This window comes from Trichosurus vulpecula, chromosome 3 (assembly GCF_011100635.1).
Source record: "Trichosurus vulpecula isolate mTriVul1 chromosome 3, mTriVul1.pri, whole genome shotgun sequence".
NCBI lineage: Eukaryota > Metazoa > Chordata > Mammalia > Diprotodontia > Phalangeridae > Trichosurus > Trichosurus vulpecula.
This window is the reverse complement of record NC_050575.1, coordinates 250,185,607-250,204,345: the sequence shown is the minus strand read 5'-3', so window position 1 is coordinate 250,204,345 and position 18,739 is coordinate 250,185,607. Positions and strand designations below refer to the sequence as shown.

General features: G+C 35.0%; 1 protein-coding gene across 4 annotated transcripts in view; it reads right to left on the bottom strand.

The window, feature by feature from the left end:
• Window positions 1–18,739, bottom strand: part of ARHGEF10 (Rho guanine nucleotide exchange factor 10) — a 244,523-nt gene that overhangs the window by 170,388 nt on the left and 55,396 nt on the right. The window lies entirely within an intron of this gene.

Sequence of the window (18,739 nt, the reverse complement as noted above, 5' to 3'; positions counted from 1 at the left end):
TCAACTACAGATACTCTCATCTCATTGAGGAAATTTCAAAATAATTTGTGAGAAAACTTTTTGTAACGCATTAAAGCAATTTCATTGGAATGGAAGGGGGAGGGTTAACTTCAAGTGAGGTTTACGATTTCAAACGATCATAACTGCTCTTCTACTAGCTATGACATGCTCTGTATCTTCTTTATGAGGAAACCCATATATATTCATTGGGCCTTATTGTTTATGTTGCCATGGTAATAAGAATTCTTGCCAGGGCTTCTCTTTCTTCAGGAAGCAAAAGATCTGCTGATCTAACATGCTTTATTGCAAAGACAATAACAAAACCATTCATGCAGACTTTTGATGGGGGTGGGGGAAGAGGGGAAACCTCCACTGAATTTATTATAAAAGAGCAGAACACTATGTTGGCAATGCATGCAAATTTTTGGAAAGCCTAATCTTTGAATTGAAGCACTGACCTCCAACTCCAATTTTCATAAACAAAAAGTTTTTAGGGGCAAAAAATCGAACACCAGAATTAAATCACCATTAAATCTCCACAGCTATCCTCAGTGTGATTTTTATTTATGTACATGTTTAAAAAAAATTTGAAAATGATATTGGTAGATTTTTAGCATAGTTTTCTTTCCTCTAAAGAAAACAAAATCTTCCTAAACCTGCACTCTTCTTAACTTCCCTATTAGTGGGCAACACCATCACCTCAGGTCCATAACCTTACTATCTTCCTCTATTCCTCACTCTCATTCTCCATATCAGTTGCTAAATCTTGTTCTTTCTACCTTTCATTTAATCCCCCTTTTCTGTTCTCATATAAAGCCTTAGTTTAGGCCTTATCTCTCACCTGAATTATTAAAATTGCCTTCTTATTGATCTCCCTGCCTCATCTCTCCCTACTCAAACCCATCTGCCACACAGCTGCCAAAATGATTCTCCTAAAATGTAGGTCTGACCATGTCACATACACCCCACCCAACTCAATAAACATCAGTTGCCCTCTATTGCCTTCGGTGTTGTTGTTCAGTCATTTCAGTTAGGTCCAATTCTTTGTGACCCCATTTGGGGTTTTCTTGGCAAAGATATTGGAGTGGTTTACTATTTCCTTCTCCAACTCATTTTACAGATGAAGAAACTGAGGCAAACAGGGGTAAGTGAAGTCACTTGTGAAACAGGTGCTCAGGGTCACAGAGCTAGGAAGTGGCTGAGGACAGATCTGAACTCAGGTCCTCCTGACTTCAGGCCTGGTGCTCTATCTAGAGTACAACCTGGATGCCCAAGTATCAAATGTAAATTCTTCTGTTCGCATTTTAAATCTTTTCACAACCTAGATCCCATCCTAATTACCAGATTTCTTACACATTGCTATCCTCTACAAACTCCACTTCAGTCATACTGACATTGCTATTCTTCACACATGAAAGTCCATCTCCTATCTCCACCATGTCTTTGTACCAAAGGTTCCCTATTACCTCCATGGATAGAAACTTGAGACAGAGAGACCAATTAGGAGAGAACTGCAATAGTCCTGGGGAGGTATTGATTACGGTCTGAAATAATGTAGTGGACATGGAGATAGAAGGAACCTTTGAGGCTGTAAGTCTAGCCTCTTAATTTTATAATTGGGGAAACTGAGGCTCAGAAAGGTGAAGAAACTTGTCCAAGGTCAAATAGCTAGTAAGTAATACAGTGGGGATCTGAACCCAAATCCTCTGACTTTAAATCAGTACTGTTCCAGACAGACTTCATTATAACCTGACTCTGCGTGAGGGGAGCAGAACCAGGAGATCAATATATGTGATTACAGACACATGATATCTATAAGAACTAATTTTGATAGACTTGACTCCTCTCATCAATACAAGGTTCAAAGACAGCTTCAAAGACTCATGATGGAAAAAGCTATGCCCATCCAGAGAAAGAATTACGGAGTCTGAATGAAGATTGAGACAAACTATTTGCTATCTCTTTTTTTTTTCCTTCTTTTTTTTTTTTTTTGGTTTTGTTTCTCCTTTCTCATGATTCATTCCACTGGTTATAATTCTTCTTTACAACTGGACTATTATGTAAATAAGTTCAATGTGAAGGTATATGTAGAACCTACATTGGATTATATGCTGTCTTAGTGGGGAGAGGGCAGGAGAGGGAAGGAGAGAAAATTTGAAACCCAAAAACTTGTGCAACTAAATGCTGTAAACTAAAAATAAAAAATAAATATAAAAAAATCAGTACTGTCCCAACTATACCACCTGCCTCCAGAGAGGGTATGATGGGCTTTGGCCAGACTGTGCTACAACCTGTACTAAGACCTTCCTGGACATGAATAAGCACCCAAAGGGAGGTAGGCATAATAAGTATTCAACTAGGTGGAAACAGGAAAAAACAAGGTTGAAAAATAAAAACTACATATGCTTCAAGTTCACCAAATAAGGCTAATAAATATATAGCAACCACAGTGAGTATTAAACCTGCAAGAAATAGGTCTAGGAGAGAGCAAAATAGACTAAAGTGACCCAGGATATCTCTGGATCACAGCTGAAGACACATGGTGAAATTAACTCTTGCCTAAAAATGAAAGGCTAGAAAAATATATTTGCTTGGAATCTTATAAATATGATTAAGACTGTATTACATTGCCAAGGACAGGGGTAATGGGGAAGAAATCTGTGTATATCTACCAAGCTAGAAGACATAGAAAGCAGCAGTTATGACACAGGAAGACTAGTGGTGAAGACAATGTTATTTCTCTTCATATCAAGGCCTTACAAAGGACCTTACACCCTCTACTGTAGGTGCTTAAGAAATGTTCATCAAAGAATGGAAAAAGAAAGTAATTCATAGGAGAAAAAATCCAAGAAGCCAACAACAAAACTCATGATCTCAGATATTTCCATACTGATTTAGCACAACATGTGAGTAATAAGCAAGATGAACTAGTAATCTTAATAGTGAAAGAATGAGATCATATTTGTAAAATGTTTTAACTTAGTGCCTGACAAATAGTAGATGCCTAATAAATGTGTGCTCTCTTCCTCCCAACAACAATACAAGGAAGTACATTTGACTACATAGAGATAAATGCAAATAGGAGTCATTATTATGGTCTAGAAGGGCATATGCCTTATTTAAAAGAAATAGAATGGAAAGTGGAGTAAGTGGGAAGGAGTAGCACTGCACAGACTAAAAACTTTAATGAGGAAATCTAGGAACCAGAGGGGGAAAATAAGGTACAGAGCACAGGACTGAAGAGGAACAGAGAAAAAAAAAAAACAGGAGGAAAATTGTCATGGAAGTTTAATATAAACCTCTGGGGCAGGAGACATGATAGAGAAGTGGCAAAGGTTATCAGTGACCTAGAATGCACTTTGCCCAAAGATCAGTTCAAAATATGTGGCTTTCCTTACTGATAATTTAACCCTTCAAAATGTTGAAGAATTTGTTCTTCTGGACTTGATTCTGAGCAACAAAGAGGAAATAACTGGTAAAATAGGAGGAAAAGAAATAAATTATAGCCGTCCATCTTTGAATTTGTGATAAAAATAGGAAAGCCAGATAGGAAAATGAAATTAAAGGAGAGGGGATCTAGTTGCCTTCAATTACTTTAAGCTAAGAGAATGTCTTCCAAGGAATCTTTGTGTCAATGTGTATGAACATTTTAACCATTTTATTTGCATAATTACAAATTGTTTTCCAGAATACTTGTGCTAAATTACAGCTACACCAACATTTCATTACTTTACCTGTATATTCCCATCTTTTGTTATCATTGGCAATTTGTTGGGTTTGTGTGAGGTGAAACCTCAGGGTTGTGTTGATTTACATTTTTCTCATTATTGGTGATTTGAGCATTCTTTGACATAGTTGTTAATAATTTGCTGTTCTTTTTTGATAACTGTTCTTATCTTTAGACTTTTTCTCTATCTGTGAATGACTTTTGGCATTAAATATTTCTGTTATTTATCTATCTTGGATTCTTGCTCTTAATGGGAGAGCTCCTTCACTCTGGATTGTCTGATTATATGTTCTCCTACATATACTCTCTCATTTCTCTTTTGTTATTAATTTGGATAAATGGGTTTCTTTCTTTAAGAAAAAAGAACATTGACATAGGCTCAGTAATCACATTTACTATTTCTTTCAGTTCTATGAATGTTGATGTCTTATAATTGGAAGAATTTATGATTTAGATCAGGAGAAAATTAAATCCAAATCTCTTCTCTGACAATTATTAGCTGTATGGTGCTAGGCAAGTCACTTTAAAATCTTCTTCATTCTATGGGATGGCTTGCTGGAGAAGGGAAAGGGAAGTATACAGGAAGAAATTTAAGCAATATGAAAACAAAAGATATTAATAAAAAATTATATTTTTAAAAACAGAAAGTATATTCATTTATTCTAACAGGCATTTGAAGGCTACTTTTAGTAGAAAAAGTGTATATCTAAAAGCAAAAGTAAGCATTATTTGCAATGGGAAATATAACTAATTCTCCCAATAAATATAAAAATAAAGCAAAAAATGTCCCCCCTCTTCTCTATTATACAGCAGTTCTAAAATACTAGGAATAACATTAATATAAGAGAAAGTACAGGCATAGACTTTAGATAAGAGAAGATAAAAGTATCCATATTTGCAGATGATATGGTTTACTTAGGAAACTAAAAAGCATAGCAAAAAAACTAACTGAAGTGATTAACATTACTAGTGAAGCAACATAATGCAAAATTGACCGACAAAAATAATTAACAATTCTACACAGTAGTAAAATTGTGGAGGAAATTGTAGATAAGCAAATTCTACTAAAATAGCTGTAAAAGGTATAGAATATGTGGAAGTCTGTATGCCAAAACACATTCAATACTTACACACATTGTTACAAAACCTTTTTTTGAAGAAATAAATAATTATTTAAATAAGTGGAAGAATATTCATTGCTCATAGTTAAGATGCACTAATATAATTATTAAATTAAACCTTAATTAATTTACAGATTTAGTGCCATGCCACTCAAACGACTAAGGAATACTTTATAGAATTAGACAAAATATAAACAAAATTCTTTTGGAGAAATAAAAAGTTTTGAAATTGAGTTCCTAACACTTTTTTATGTAACAGACCCCTTTGACAATCTGATGCAAACTCTGGACCTCTTGAAACAAATTATATTGTGATATACCTGTAAAAATATATTTTTTTAAAGTTCATGAACCCTAAGTTAAGAAACTCTGATCTAGAAACTCAAAGAGAAAATGATAAACAAATAGGAATGAAGAGGAACTATATCTATAGGTCAGAAGAAAAAAAAAAAACATTGGTAAAATAGACTAGACAAACAAAAACAAGAAGCAATTAAATACAATAATCCAGTGTTCAACAAACTTGAAAATAAAATTCTTAGAAAAGATTTCTCTTTTTTAAAAATACAAGTGATAAACCTGGAAGGCAGTTTCAGGAAATTAAGTTTAGATTAACATCTTATACCATATCATGGTAAGAGCTGATACGCAACCTAAATGCAAAAGGTCACAAATAAAACAAATTGGGAGACAACAAGATTAGAACTATAGCTCAGGAGAGAATTCTTAGCAAAATAAGCAATAGAGGAGACCATAAAAGATAAGATAAGTAATTTAGATTACATGAAACTGAAAACTTTTACATGAGCAAAATCAAGGTAGCTACAATAAGAAAGGAACCTACAGACTGGGAAAATAAGTTTATTTCAATATTTTTTGATAAAAGTCCATATTCAAAATACAGAAGGAATGAACGCAAAGATATAAGACCAAGATTCACTCCCCAGTGGATGTGTTTACCCAAACAAAATGAACGAGCAGTTCTGCAAAGAACTGAAAACTATTAACAACCATATGAAAGGTGAATCCAAGTAAATAAAAGTAAATAAAAGTAACTCTTACCTTACCAGCAAGGAAACTATTACTACTCAGAAAAATGGCAAAAAATTTACAAAAAGTAGAAATAAAGGACTGCATAAAAATAAGCACACTAAAACACTTTTGATAGAGCTATGAATGTGTCTTCTCCTTGGTGTTGGGGATAGAACCAAGCCTAACAAGTAAAAGATGTGGAGGGAGACAGTCAGAGACAAAAAGAGAAATACAGAGACAGAGAGAGATTCAAGCTTAGTTTAACAAAAAACTTCCTAATAATAAAACCTGTACAAAAGTGCAATGCTTCTGGAAGATGTTGGGTCGCTCCACTGGAGGCCTTCAATGGGATTTTGGATGAGCACTTGTCAGGGACATTATAAAGCTATTTCTTGGTGAAGTATGGATTAAACCAAGTAGTTTCTGAAGCCCATTCCAACTCTCTGATTTTGTAAGTTTATTTAAAAAAAGATCCTGGTTTCTATTGAACCTGTCTAGCAAGATTTCTTTTAGTATTATTTTTCTACTTGTGATAACATTCATCCAAACAAGATTTAATTGCTTGGTAGAATAAAACCACTTGGCAATGCAATTTATAATGCCATGTACATTGTTATCTTTAAATCTTGAATTTTATTAAGTTCTAATATAGTATATTAAAATGTGATATTTTTGACCAACCAAGGAAAAATTCTGGGTAGGACCTGGCGACACGTTGGACAAGACAGGTTTACTCTTTCCTTCCTCCTCCTTGAAGGCTAAGCCAGGTAGATGTGGCATCAAGGGAGTGGTATTGCCTAGTGATTAGATAGATACATATATAGATAGATAGAGATAGAGGAAAAAGCACTTGGAGTCAGAAAGCTATTAGTTCTTTCAACCTCAAACACTTAGTAGCTGTGCGACCGTGGGCAAGTCACTGTCTGCCTCAGTTTCCTCAACTGTAAAATGGTGTAATGGCAAGCAGGGTGGGACATCTTGTTGCTTTCCTTAGAAAAGCAGATCAGAGAACCTGTGCTAGCAGCCCTTCTGTGTGCTGGTGTTGTGTTGGTCTTACACAGCTATAGTATTGGCAAGTAGCATTATTATTACAAATGTCATAATAGCACCTGCTTCATTGGTTCATTGTGAGTATGAAATGAGATGTTTGTAAAGTACTTAACAGAGTTCCTGGCATATTTTCCCCCCATAACTACAAGTATACAAGAGGCACAACAGTGAAAGATCATCTACAAAGGTCACCTACCTCATAGAGTATCACAGAATTTCAGATTTGGATGGGGAATGAAGAACCATTGAGTCCAGACCATAACTGAAAAATAATTCTTTGTACAATATACTCAGCAAACCTCCATCTAGCCTAGTCTTCAAGACCTCCAATGAGTGGGAACCCAATATTTCCCAATGCAGCCCATTCCACTTTTAGATAGCTCTGATTTCTAGGAAGTTTTTTGGTTTTTCCTTTTGCTTTCATCAGGTTTAAATTTGCCTCTTTGCAACTTCCATCCATTACTCTTGATTCTGCTCTCTGCACCTAAGCAGAACAAGTTTTATCCCAATTCCACAGGACAGGATTTAAAATACTTGAACACAGTTATCTTATACCTCTTGAATCTTCTCTTTATAAAATCTTATTGAGACTAATCATCCTCAGATCCTTCAAACAAATTTCATGTAGGATAGTCTTCAACCATCCTGGTCTCCCTCTTCAGGATGCTCTCTAGTTTACCAATGATCTCACTAAAATGAGGCACCCAGAACTAAACAGGATACTCCATGTGTGGTCAGAGAGGGCAGAGGGCAGGTATCAGTATTATTTCTTCATTCTTAGATACTAAGCCTGGATCAATACAGTCTAAGATAGGATTAGTTTTCTTGGTTCTCATATCAGATTGTTAACTCATGTTGTATTTAAATCTACTGAAACTTTTGATCTTTAAAAAAATTTTTTAACCATTCATCTCCCATGCCTGGAAAGCACTCCCATTCCTATTCCACCTCTTAGAATCCCTAATTTCCTTTGAAGTCCAGGGCAAGAATTACCTCCCAAAGGAGATCTTATATGATCCTTCCCAGCTGCTAATGTCCTCATCTATAAATATCTTGTATTATTTATTTTGTATGCACATGTTGTTTCTTGCAATGAAATGTAAACTCCTTGAGGGCAAGGAATGTCTCCTTTTTATCTCAGTATTCCCAGTGCCTACAAAAGTGAAATTGCATAGAAGGCACTTAATAAATTCTTGTTCATTGAATATTTCAAATACGAACGTGTTTTCTTCACATAAAGTTTTGTATATAATTATGGAGTGTTTTTGGTCCATGATTTGGATCCATGATTTCACTAGCAGAGGGTACTCCCAGTGGGGAAGCTCCCTATACTTATGCAGATGTAACAAGTGATCTGTACCTTTCAGTCTTTGACATTTATCTGGGAGACTGAGAATTTAACTGACTTTGACAAGGTCACAAAGCAAGCATTTCCAGGAAAACCCAGGTCTTCTGACTCTGAGGTCTATTAATTTCTCTCAATTAATTTTATCTTTCTGCCTCTAATTATAGACTGAATCTAGCCAAAAAAAAAAAGAAAGAAAAATGGAAACTAAAAATGTTTCAGTCTATAAGGTTCATACTTCATACAAAGTACAGTTTTGTATTTATGTGATTTGAAATAACTTTTGATTGTTCCTAAGTATGTCAAAATGCATTTTTCTATAATATAAATATAAGAAAATACTAGTAAGTATTCAATTTACTGAAATAAATTGAGGAAACTTTCAAACAAAAATATTAGATTGGATAGTTGAATTGTTTTTTGAATAATTATTAAATATGACTAGTTTATTATCACTTTAAACTTTGTATTTTGTGTAAATATAAATGTGAATTAATGTAGATTAAATATCTTGGTAAGGATGTCTATGCTTATTTAAATCTTAGCAACCTAATAATTCTACTATGGGGCACACACTGGGATTCCCAAGAATGATGATTCAGATTTGAGGTACTGGGTTTTCCTTTGTCAACACACTTCTTAAGTCATTATAGTTGAAGCATTACCATTAACAGCACTGCTGAAGTTTTGTAAATATTACAGAAGGTACTTCTGGAAAAACTTTATGAAGAAGCTGGACTGAAGACAACTAAAAAAACAAGTCAGTGCATTTACAACATCCCATTTACAATTGGAAAAATAATACCTTCAGAATCTCTAAGTGCAAGAATTGCTTTAAGCAAAAGTTAAATGCTGAGAAGGGGCAGAAAAAGAAATTTCATTCAAAATAAATATAGAATATGTAAAATATTTAGTAGTCCATTTATCAAAGCACACATAGAAAATATATGAATACAATTACAAAATACTCTTTACAGAAATGGATAGGTCTAAATAATTGGAGAGATATTAATTGCTTATGCCAATATAATAAAAATAGTAATGCTACCTAAATTAATTCACTTATTCAGTTTCATACCAATCAGACTTCCAGAGAATTATATCACAGAGATAGATAAAAAAATGAAGCAAAATATATCTGGAGGAACAAAATGTCAAGGACCTCAGGAAAAATAATTTTAAAAGTGGGAAAGAGGGGTCTTGGCAGTACCATATCTCAAGTTAAAGGCATACTTCATTTTATTGTACTTCACTACTTCACAAATATTCTGCTTTTTACAAATTGAAGATTTGTGGCAACCCTGCATCAAGCAAATCTATAGAGGCCATTTTTTTCCCCAACAGCATGAATATAAATTGTGTCTCTGGGTAATTTTTGTAATTTTTACAATATTTCAAACTTTTCATTATTATCATATCTATTATGGTTATCTATACTCAGTGATCTTTGATGTCGCTATTGTAATTGTTTTGGGGCACCATGAATTACACCCACATAAGATGCTGAACTTAATGTGTATGTTGTGATTGCTGCACCAACCAGCCATTCCAGTCTCTTGCCCTATCCTTGGGCCTCCTTATTCTCAGAGACACAATTATACCAGAATTAGGCCAATTAATAACCCTACAATGGACTTTAAGTGTTCTTATGAAAGAGTCAATAAATGAGACAAACTTCAGTGTTGTCTTATTTTAAGAAATTGCCACAGCCACCCATACCTCCAGCAACCACCAACCTGATCAGTCAGTAGCCATCAACATTGAGAGAAGATCCTCCACCAGCAAAAAGATTATGACTCGCTGAAGGCTCAGATGATGGTTAGTATTTTTTAGCAATAAAGTATTTTTTAATTAAGGTGTATATTTTTTTTAGATCTAATACTATTGTACACTTTATAGACCACAGTAAAGTGTAAACATAGCTTTTATATGTACTGAGAGACCAAAAAATTCATGTGACTCACTTTATTGCAATATTTGCTTTATTGTAATAGCCTGTAACTAAAAATGCACTATCTCTGAGGAATGCTGACATATCAAAACCAAGTGGAACTGTTTTAAAAATAGAAAAGTTGATCAGCGTAACAGGTCAAGAGCACAGGACCTAGAAGGTAACAAAAATAGGAGCAGAACATTTAATAAACCAAAAGACCCTAACTAGTGAGATAATGACTCAATCTGGCAGAAATGAGAATTAGACCAGGAGTTCTTAACTTGGAGTCCAAGGATCCACAAAGAGTTTGGGATAAATTTCAGGTAGCCTATCAAATTGTTTGGGGAAAAGATTATATCCTTATTTTCACTAACCTCTAACTGAAATTTAGCATTTCCTCCAATTACTTAAAAACATTACTCTGAGGGGGCTGAAGGGTGGGCATAGGCTTGACGAGACTACCAAGAAGTCAGTGACACAAAAAGGTTAAGAATTCCTGATTTAGACCAACATTTCACATCATATACCACAATAAGGTCCAAATGTTTATGTGACCTAGATAATAAAGGTCAAATCATAAATAAATTGGAGGGTTAGGGAAGAAACTACTTTTACGACTATGAACAGAGAATAAATAATTGACAGACAAGGAATAGCAGGGACAACAGAAGATAACTGATGTTTGATTATATAAAACTGAAAAGGTTCTGTACAAAATCAATGTAATTAAAACTAGAACAGTTAACTAAAGAAAAATAATTGCAACAAGTTTTCTAAGAAAGGTCTCATATCCAAAATACGTAAGGAATTGATTCAAAAGGCTATCTGCCAGTAGATCAAAGGATAAAAACTGGCAGTTCTCAAAAGAAAAAATGTAAATTATAAATAATTGTATGGAAAAAAGCTTCAAATCACTAAAAATAAGAGAAATATACATTAAAACAACTATGAAGTTCTCATCATAGCCATTTTATTGGCAGAGATGATAAAAAAAAAGAAGAAATTGTTGGAGGGAATGTGGAAAGTTGAACACGCTAAGAAAAAAAGAAATAAAATAGCAACAAATGAAATATTTAGAAAAAAGAGCAAAGAGAACAGAAGGAGGTTCAGCTGAAGACAAAGACAAGCAGGACAACTTTAGAACTAATGTGTTAAAGCAGTACATAACAATGATTCAGTTTCATATTTTGTTTGTTGGTATATCAACTTTAGTATAGCAAATAATTTTTTTTAAAAGTAAGTACTCTATTTGGATTCAGAAAACCTGGGTTTGAATCCTGACTCTAGCACTTACTACCTGTTACCTCGGCCAAATCACTTCACTTCTCTGGGACTCAGTTTTCTCATCTGTAAAATGGCAATATTGGACTAGTTGATCTCTAAGGTACTTTCCAGCACTAAATTACCAAGACATATTAGTTACGTGGTAGAGTTAGAACCATTAGCAAAATGTTTGGACAACTTCTCATGGACTACTCTTCTACTCTACCATGATGCTACTCAAGCACCTAAGCTGCAAAGTTCCCTCTAATAAGAACTGCCTCTGGCTAGGCCAGGGTTGGGGAACCTTTGGTCTCAAGGCCATGTGTGGCCCTCCAGGTCCTCAAGTGTGGCCCTTTGACTGAATCCAAACTTCACAGAAGAAATCACCCTAATAAAAGGATTTGTTCTCTAAAACTTGGACTCCAGTCTAGCCGCTAGGCCCTGGACTTTACTCTAAATCTCCAACCCATGCCACAATGTCATGACCATGACCATCAAAGACCTGGGAGTCAGTGTTATTCCTGAGGCAATTCATAGACCTGGAAAGCATCATCCACAAGACTAAGGAAACCTGAGACGTCATCCAAGGAACCACAGTGACCCTTGGACTGATTCCTGTGACAGGCACAAAGAGCAATTTGCCATTGCTATAGCAAATGCTGGGCAGCAGTAAAAGGTTACTGGAGAGAGAGAAAAAAGGGAGGGATTGTTGCATATCACCTAAACCCAGTCCCAGAGGGGAAGAGGAAAAGTCATAAGTTTTGATTGGAGAATGAGAGGGAGTTGGGGGAAACACCATCTGCTTCCAAGTGATAGGGTGTTTGACAAAGCTTGAAATGATAAATTTAGACAGCTGTGCACAAATGTCACAACTACCAGAAATCTGGGAAGGCAAATATTACTCTCCCCCTACCATGATCCACTGGGTTCAGTGGCCAAAACCTCAGGTAAACATAAATTCCCAGTGCTATCCTGTACTTGGAGTCAATATAGCATATCAATGAACAGCTAATCTCCACTTAAAATACTGTATAATTTTATGTATTTTTATACACCTTCCCTGAGGAGAACCTTTAAGTATTTATTTTGTTTAATCAAATCAACTTTTAAAGAATTCAACAACATAGCAGGATCATATTTTCTCCATACCTTTCATTTAGCTTTTTAACTATGAAGATGCCATCTGCTGTTAAAAATCATCTCTGAAAGCCTATATTGTGTTCCCTTCTTGTGTTTTCATTGGGAATATCTTTATTGGATATGTGCATAAAACATTTCTGTAAAGATTTTATAGAAATAAGAAAACAGGCATATAGACACATAGTGATTAACCAATTCTGATCATTTCTTTCTTCTTCCTTTTTTTTTTTTGCTTTTTCCCCAAAAGCAGTCTACAATCACCTCTAACTTGTGGAGTTTTTTCTCTGCTATCTTAAAAATCAGTCCTTTAATGCCTTTAACATTGTGTCCCTTCGAGCAAGAATTTTTTCCACATGTATTTGTATGGCTGTAAGTCACATAACATCATTTTTTGAAGAATTAAAAATGAGTATCACTCAGAGGGCAATGAAGCGTTACACTGAGCTGTCAGAAAGCTGATGTACATAACATATAGAGAACTATGAGAAAAAAATGGCATGAAAGATATCACAAAAAAATGAATGATTTAAAAAAATAGGCTAGTGATGAAAAAGAAAATTCATGAGGCACCTGTGCAGGAGGGTGCCTAAATGATCTCCACTTGATGCTCATGCATGAGCTACTGAGAAAGGGAGAGAGACTAGAAAAATATAATTTCCAATTCCTTCCACACAAATTACATCATCTTTTGTTCTGAACGTTCAGGTGAAGTGCCAGAACAAACATAAATACTCATGATGGCTCCAAGGTCGATTGGCTTGACATTTTCAATATCTGCCAAAATACACACACACACACACACACACACACACACACACACACACACAATTAGTGTACCTTGAATAGGAGAATACTGGCTTTGATTTCTTTATCTCTTATTCAGAGTTGGGAAAAAAAATCACTAAATTTTAATATTCTCTCAAATTGAAATTTCAGAATGCTCCATTAAATCCCAAAACAAATTCAAGCATATTCCTAAACAAAGTAAAGAGAACTCATCCCTCAATTAATTTTGGAAATAAATAAAAGAAATTTATTAAATACAACCTTAGCAAAGTATAAGACCTTACCTCATGCAAGGAAGCACAGAATTGGAGCTTTTAAAGCTATTCATAATCTGATTACCTTTCCAAACTTATCACAAACTACATTCCTTCATGAATTCTACACTGCATCCAAAATGACCTACTTACTTATTCCCTGGACATCTATTCCTCCATCTTCAGATAGAAATATCCCCTGAAGGCCTTCACAACCTGGCCCCTCCATACCTTTCCAATCTCCTCACACGTTACTACTCCATGATCCAGTGACAGTGGTCTCCTTACTGTCCTTCATTCAAGACATTCATCTCTCCACTCCAGGCATTTTCACTGGTTTTCCCCATGCCTGGAATTTTTATCTCTACCTCCTGACTTCTATGGCTTCTTTCAGGTCCCAGTTAAAATTTCACCTTCTGTGAGAAGCTTTTCCCAATCATCCTTACTGCTACTTACCTCTGAGAATACTGCCAAATTATCCTGTATGTTTCTTCATAGTTGTTTGCACGTTGTTCCCCTTTTTTTTGCCTTTCTTTGTATACTCAGTATATCTGTGGGTAAACTGGGAAGGCCAACATATGCCACACTACTGAATCCATTGGACATTTCTCTCAGACCTCATTTGTCTTGACTTCTCTGCAGCTTTTCAATTAGTCATTCAGTAGTTATTAAGCAGTACTTATTAGGCTCTAACTAGATGACAGGCACAGTGCTAAGTGTTTGGGATACAAAAAAAAAGGGCAACAACATTGTCTCTGCCCTCAAGGAGCTGATATTACAACAGAGGAGACAAGACATATTAGCTATGAATATAAATGGTATATACAGAGTAAATGGAATATCATTTTGGAGGGAAGGCACTAACAACATGGAAATGAAAAAGGGCCCCTATAGAAGGTAAGATTTGAACTGAATCTTGAAAGAAGCCAGAGAGGCTAAGAGAAAGAAATAAGGATGGAAAACATTCCATGTATAAGGCATGAAGATAGAGTGTAATATGTGAGAAACAGCAAGAAGGCCAGAATAGCTATATGTGTGTGGAAGAGAGGAAGAGGAAGGAAGGAAGGAAGGAAGGAAGGAAGGAAGGAAGGAAGGAAGGAAGGAAGGAAGGAAGGAAGGAAGGAAAGATGAAAGGAGGGGCTGTGGGAAGATAGGCACATTAGTGAACTGTTGAAGCTGTGAATCAGTTCAACCATTTTGGAAAACAATTTGGAACTATGCAAACAAAGTGACTAAAATGTCTATACCTTTTGACCCTGAGATTTGTTAGATATATACCTCAAGAAGGTCACTAATAAACCAAAGTCCCCATACACACCAAAGTATTTATAGTAGCACTTTGGGTAGCAAAAAGCTGAAAACAATGTAGATGCTCAACAACTGTAGAATGGCTAAACAAATTGTGTTTAATAAATATAATGGAATATTAATGTGCTGTAAGACAGGATATGGCAAATACAAAGAAGCCCAGAAAATGATGCAGAGTAAAATAGAGCCAAGAAAACATATACAATGACTATAACACTCTAAATGGAAAGAAAAAAAAAACAAACCACAAAACAATCCAAAATTACAAATAAGAAGAATAGCCCCAAAAAAGAGATATGAGATGACGTATCCACCCCACTCCTTGGAAAAGGTGGGAGGTCCATGGGTGTGATACATTAGCACTTTAACGTGTTGATTTTTACTAAATTTTTTATTTTTCCTCTTTTTGTTTTTTTCCTTAAGCAATATTCTTTGTTATATGGAATATCTGTGAGAAAAATGAGGGGGAGGAGTAGAGGGAGGAACACTGGGAGAAATTTTAGTGATATAAAACCAAAAGATATTAAAATAATTTTTAAAGACATATTCTATTACATTAAAAAAGTAAATTGTACATATCATTTGACCCAATGACTAGCATATACACCTTCCAAAGGGGTCAAACATAGGCATAGAGAGAAGGGCCATATATTTTTAAAATGCTTTTAACAGCATTTTTTTTTTGGTAAATATGAATTGGAAACAAAGTGAGTACCCACTAACTAGAGAATGGTTGAGCAAATTGTGGTATATAAATGTATGGGAATATTATAGCACCATAAGAAATAATGAATATGAAGAATTCAAAGAAACATGAAAAGATCTGTATGAATTGATGCAGAGTGAAATAAACATAATCAAGATGACAGTTTACAGGATGACCAGTTATATAAAGGAAAACAATATTCAAAAGCTTATAGAGTTCTGATCAGTTCAGTGACTAATCATGACTTGAGCAGATTGATGGTAAAACATGTCTCCTATCCCCTCAAAAAAGGCAGTGGAGGTATGAAATGAGGCAGACATATTCAGATTTAGCCAAAGGGTTGGTTTGTTTAGCTTGATTATACTTAATTGTTTGACCAAAAGGTTCTATTGGACTGTGGAAAGTCAATGGGATATGGCAGTGATTTTTTTTTTTACAAAAGCACAAATATTTTATGTTCTTTTTAATATTTTATGGATGCTCTTTTAAAAAAAATTCTAAAACCTGAACAATTAAAGCAGTCATATGAGGCTCTATTGTATTTTTTGCTGTCTAAGTAGCAGTACTGATAAATAGGGGAAATGAGTAACTTATGCAAATAGTAGTAATCTCCTTGGCTCAGAGAACAATATTTTCTTTAATTCCAGTTGAGGCCAGTCAATTCAAACATGGAAATATCTGATTCCCCTTTGACTCGGAGATGATATCAGCATTGACTTAATAGCACACTGTAGCCATTGGGCATTTAGCCTAATTCTCCCCCTTTGTCTCTGGAAGATTACTAGCAACTTTCCTTAAGAGCATGAAGCCTTCCTTTTACCTGTCACAAATGTGCCTCCTCGACCTCTACCCAAAGGAGAGAGTCACACTGCAGATATTAGCTGGTATTTCGGGAGATCATCTAATCTAACCGGTACCTGAGCAAGAATCCTCCCTACATCTTGATAAGTGTTCAGCCAGCCACCACTTGGTTACCCATAGTATGGGGATTGCACTGCTTTGCAAGGAAACACATTCTAATCTTGGGCAGCTCAAACCCAGCCATAATCTGTCTCTCTGAAACTTGCCCCTCTGCTTCTAGTTCTTCCCTTTGCTGCCAAGGAGAACAAGTCTAACATTCTTCCACATAACAGCTCTTCAAATGCTTCAAATTTTTCAGATTATAGTGAACTGTGGGGCCACTGATAGTGAAACACGATGGAACACAAAGGTGAGGGGGAAGTATTTGGAACAATTCTCTTTCAAGGTATGTGTAGCTATGGCACTCTGAAGACAGTAGAGCCCTGCAGCACTCATACACAAGGAAAAATGTCTTTTCTCTCACCCCTTACATAAAACTTACTCATCAATGACAGGAATCAGGTTATACTATCTCAGAAATACTGCATGTGCTCCTACTTAAAATCTCTTCAAATGCCAAATAAGAGAAAGATCTGTACAATCATAAGTGTAGGGAATTCCTGCTACGGGAATACCCTTTTTAAACCAGTACTGATCAAAACTCCTTTATGACTTAGTAGATAAATGCTAGAGAATTGCCTGAGGAAAATAAAATTTAAATGACTTGCCCAGGATCAAAAAGCTAGTAGCTATTAGGAGTAAGACTAAACTCAGCAGTAGAGTATGTCTGGGAAAGTATATGTCTATATACACATGTATATATGTATAAGTGTATGTATATATCTGTATGTGTATGTATATATCAAGAAACATATCTAAATTATATTGTAGCGTTCTGGTGGAAGGGGGCAGGGGAAAAAAGAATAAAGTTAAACAGTGCACAGCAGAGAACAAAAGAAAACACAAGGAAGCAAAAAAAAGATGGACAACTCAACACAAGGTGTATTATTTATCACACAGGCTTTCTTGAAAAGAAAATTTATTGTTACATATTTTGAATCCTCTCCTATGTTCTGCTATGCATATGACGTGCCTTTTTTTCTTTCTTACTTTATATTTGTTTCAATATTTAAGTTTAGGATAAAAAAAAGATTAAACTCAGCTCTCTGTTCTCTATATATGCTACCACATAGTAACTTCACAGGAAGGGAGTGAGGGATGGAGGGAAGAAAGAAGGAAGGAAGGAAAAGAAAGAAGGAAAGAAAGAAGAAAGAAAAAAAGGAGGGAGGGAAACAAGAATTTATTAAGGGTCCACTATGAGCCAGTAATTATGCTAAATGAGTTCCAAATATTATCTCATTTGATCCACAAAAGAACCCTGTCAGATAGGTGTTATTATTCAATGACTTGTCCAAGGTCATACAACTAGTGTTGGGAGATAGATTCAAACTCAGTCTTTCTGACTCCAGGCCCAGTACTCTATTTGAGTAAATAAATCTTCATATATCGAGGCATCAAGGTGGTACATAAGATAGTGCTGGACTTGGAATCTAACTGCACAATGTTCTGTGCCAACAGCTAGAGAAACAAATATGAAGAATGATGTAAACCCTGACCTCAAAGAATATGTAGCCTACTAGGGGATCAGATGAGCCTTCCTTTTTTTCAAAGGCTGACTCAAATTCCACCTTATCCATAAAGCCATTCATAAGTTCCCCTTCTACATCTAAATCTATAATCCAATAACATAATAAGGGAAAAGGAAATAACCAAAATGGTTTAAGAAAATTTGCAGAGGGACAGAACAATAACAATTACTATTATTATATTTAATATAATGGCAAATATATAGTTAATATAAATTAGATATGATATTTAAAATGATGATAATAGTATCTATTTCACAGGGTTGTGAAGCTCAAGTGAGATAATATAAGTGAAGTATTTATAGACCTCAAAGTATCATAGACATTTTACCTCAAAGCACTTTATATATGTATATGTGTGTGTACATGCATATATATATATATATATATATATGGATATGGACATATATATGTGTATATATATACACATACACACACACACACACACACACACACACACACACACACACTGCTTAGAGGTCTATAAATACTTCCTTTACATTATCTTATTTGAACTCACAACAAACCAGTAAGAGAAGTACTATTACCATCATTTTAAAGGTAATGAAACTAGAATTCAGAGAAGTT